The 4,126-nt window shown below is 46.4% G+C and overlaps 1 pseudogene; it reads right to left on the bottom strand.

Annotated features, from left to right (window-relative positions):
- Window positions 1–2,886: 2,886 nt before the first annotated feature.
- LOC105096293 (small ribosomal subunit protein uS2-like) lies at window positions 2,887–3,765 on the bottom strand (annotated as a pseudogene).
- Window positions 3,766–4,126: the final 361 nt, after the last annotated feature.

Here is a 4,126-nt window from a genome sequence, read left to right as displayed (position 1 = left end):
AGGTGGCATTGCATGGAGGGGTGTTCCCCTTGAAGCATTCTAATGAAAAGCAAAATCCAAATCTCCGAACAGATAAGAGATGACCATTCTCTTGAGCAAGCCAGCGCTCTGGAAGCTCTGTTCAGAGCACTCAGCCTATTATCAGGGACAGCACTCTAAAGAGCCTCCTAATTTCTTGCAGAACTGGTTTAAATTTCTCGATCAGACAGCTGCTTCAGCACTGCCGGTCTCCCACTGTCTCTGCATTTTCTGTTAACGAGGAGGAAGGCCAGTAATGGTTGTTGAGGAACACAGTTGGTGGCCTCCCCAATAACCATCAGAGTCAGTCCTCCTTGCTGACAGATTCCCAGTGTTGCTCAGGGATCAGACAGGCAGTCCAGGGAAGGGCTGATTTAATAGTGATTACCCCGATCCTCTTTGCCTGTGAAAGGTGTAGAGGTGCACATGGGACCTAGTTTAAGCCGATGGGACATAAGGGTAAGACTGCAGGAGCGGGCACGGGGCTTCTGTAAAGCATTCTTCCCTGAAATACAAGGGAGAGCAGTGAGCAGGAGCTCCTCTGACCATGCCCTTCCTCCTGATGGGATGCTGTCCTTTAAACAAATGATGCTTGGAATTTCAGCAGCCATCTGGGAACTAACTGTAAAAGGCAATATTTCCACTAAAAGCAACATCTGTCTAGGAGAGATCAAAACTGACTCATGTATTTTATCATAGCCGGTTCTAAGCAGCAGAACCTGACGGAGGACAATGAACTTTGAAGGACCCCAGGGATCAGATCCTTCCTGGATCGAACTGAAGATCATTTGCTGACACTGACACTGGTTTTGACAAATCCTGGACAGACTAACAGATTTACTCTGCTCCACCCAGAGTACTAGTTTCTTAGTTAGTCTAACCACCATGAACTGCTCTGTTGCATTTAACTCTTTTTTCCCCCCATTTTTTCAAAGGAAGAATAGTTAATTTACAATGTTGTATTAGTCTATGGTGTACAGCATAGTGATTCAGTTATACAGATATATTTTTTTTCATTACGTTACTACAAGCCACTGAATATAATTCCCTGTGCCCTACAGTAGGACTTTGCTGTTTGTCTATTCTGTACATAGTAGTTTATGTCTGCCAATCCCAAGCATTTAACTCTTAAAAAACCCTGATTTTTCCTCAAGAAACTTCTCGGTGACTTTCTTCAAGGATATAAACTTAATATTAATTTAATAAACTTGCATTTAAAAACGAAAACCAAACGCCAGGCATCTTAGTTTCATTTGTTCACATGACCATAGAAAGCATATGATTCTCCAGTTTGCTCCAACTGACCCCGGAACCACCGGCCACTACTAGATCTCTTGCTCAGTGAACCTTCAACGTCCTTCTGTTTTATACCAGAGATGGACAAACTATACAGCCCGTGGGCTAAGAAATAAAGCTTTACTGGAGCACAGCTGCACTCACGTGTTCATGTATTATCTTCGGCTCCCGTGGGCTGTACCTGCAGAGCTGAGTGTTTGCATCAGAGACATCACGATCTGCAAAAACTAAACTATCTACTAGCTGGCCCTTTACAGAAAACGTTTGCTAACCTCCGTTTTAAGTACTGTTCGTTGGATTTTCTGTCACATCCTATTGACAGCATGGCAAAATGCTAGGCTAACCGTATTTTGGCTACTTATTCCAGTTCCTGGGCCCACCTACTAAACACCCAGTAAGATTAAGGGCATTTCTGCATACACAGCCTGGTGGGCCATGGGCTGAATCCAGTACCCACTCAATCTATAATCTTGTACAACTGACTTTACCACCATCCCGGCACCCCAGCTCTTTTCCAAGTCAGTGACTGAGCCATACTCTGTCTCAAGAGGAACAGCGCACATGTAGTCTGGAACATTCTTATAATGGTTCCCTTCCCCTTGGCTAGCTTCTATTTATCTCTTCTAGCTTAGCTCAAAGGCCATTCCCTCAAGAAAAGATTCTCTGACCCACCAAATAGGTCATGTCCTTATTTTATGGTCTCATAAATTTAGTATGGGCTGCTAAATTTCTCTGTCATAGCACTTATCAAAAACTGTAATAAGGCATAAGTTGTGCAATGAGTTTTTATTCTCACCCTTCCTTTCTTAGAATAAACACTCCATAGTTTTTCTTTATCCCTAGTGCCTAGAACATTACCTTGTGTGTAAAATACACAAAATAAATGTTAACAAATGAAGGAGGAAGAAGTGAATGGAACAAACAGCACCAATAGTACTTGCAACCATGTGAAGTCCTGTGTCCTTTACTGGACGATGTCCATCTTTCAGAAATATAGAAACGATTCCAGTGTGTTAGGCTGGTGGGTTTTCTGTGAGTCTGAGACTATCCTGGTAAGTGGGCCAAGATCTGGCAGCACGGCCCCCACCCCAGCCAGCAGCTCCTCATGTTCCTCCTGTGACTTGTCGGGTGTCTAATCTGTCCACTGCATGCTCTCGCATTTGTGTATGTCGGCCTCTGCCCGCCCATGTGGTAGCTGTGCCCCTCACTAGCTGTGTGCCGTTAACAGGCTACTTAATTTTCATTTTCTTATCTGTAAAATGAGGACACAGTATAGATTAGAGACTTCTCCCATTGTGAAGAGGGCATGTAAAATTCAGCCTAAACGCAGACACCATCACAGAAGTAAGGAGGGAAGGGGAAAAAACACCTTGAGAAGGAAGATATGGTCCCCATAGTCCTACTAGCAGAATCCAGAGTATTTAGCTGGGGAAGTTTTAAACCTAGAGACTCCATTACCTTTCTTTTTTTTTCTTATCTTTTCTTTCTTTCTTTTTTTTTTTTTTAAAGAAACTATTTTCTGCCGATCTTATTTCCATTTTCTGTTTAAGAGCCTGGCTTTGGAAGAACAGCTTAAGACCGCTCAGTGGTTGTTCCTCCCCATTCAGTGGCCTGAGTGGTGCGAGCTGCAGACCAGCCCTCAGTGAAGGTCGAGGGCGCCCGTCTTCTGCAGGGAACTGCTGGGCGGGCACAGAGGCACCTGCGCCTTCAGACCCATCTGTGACCTTGGGAGGAGTAGCAGTGAACTCGGGAGCTGGAGGGACTCCCTCACCCTGACGTTCCTCCTTGGTCATGGCCTTCTCGGCAGTGGTCTGCTCTTCCTTTTCAGTCCCTTCACGACCTCTGTAGAAGCAGAGATCAGGTGTGACCTCCTATGGATGTTGACGAGGGATGGTACATGTGCAGAACTTTCTGGGCCAGCATCCAGCACATCAGACCCACTGAGGGAGCTCCCTTGTTGTTTTAAGGGTGACACTGTCCACAGGGCATAGAGTGTGTTTTACGGGGAGCAGTGGTAGGTGGGTTAACATCCAGCACCTCTGGGAGAGGCTGGTAGTCAGCCCTGGGATCAATACCCATCAGAAGACACGGCTCCTGGAAGGCTGCCTGGATCTGGTTTGGGAAGGCTCTGGGAGAGAAGCAGCCAGCAAAAGGAGTGGCTCCAGTGGCAGCAGCAGACTTCAGCTCAGCCCTCCGGCCAGTGTTTCTAGAGGATATGACACTGATCGGCCAGTTTTAAATGGTAACAATGGCAGAAGCCATCAGCAGAAGCTTCTCCTGCGTCCCCTTCAGATCTATAATGTAGAGGCCATCACTTTTCCTTTTGTAGATGTACTGTTCCACTGGGAAGTCAAGGTTGGTGCCACCTGAGTGGGTTCCTGCTGCGAGAAATTTGAGGACATTCTTCTCCCTCACGTGCAGGACATTATGGGCTCCAGGTGTTGTAAACATCTCCCTCTCAGTCAGGACGAGAACCCAGGACAATGCGGTAGGGGCCCCTCTGTGGCTGAGTGAGGGAAGGCTGCACTACCTTTCATTGGCGAGTGTGAAGTTTTCTCCACCCGTCCTCAGGAAGAGGATCTTAGGAGCAAAATGGACCCACAAGGAAAATGTCACCTTCAGTTATAACAAGTTCCACTGAGTCTAAACCAAAGTTTCGATCTCACTCCCAATTTAAAGCTTCTGCTCGTCCCAAGATCCCCCAATTTACAGCCCTCAGTGTAGGCCTGAGCCATGGGCTGAAACCTTTAGTGTTGAGTGAAATGCGCGTGTCTGGATCTCTGGGCTTGGGGTGAGATGGCAGAGAAGACGA

This window comes from Camelus dromedarius, chromosome 14 (genome assembly GCF_036321535.1).
Source record: "Camelus dromedarius isolate mCamDro1 chromosome 14, mCamDro1.pat, whole genome shotgun sequence".
Taxonomy (NCBI): domain Eukaryota; kingdom Metazoa; phylum Chordata; class Mammalia; order Artiodactyla; family Camelidae; genus Camelus; species Camelus dromedarius.
This window is presented reverse-complemented; position numbering and strand designations above follow the sequence as displayed.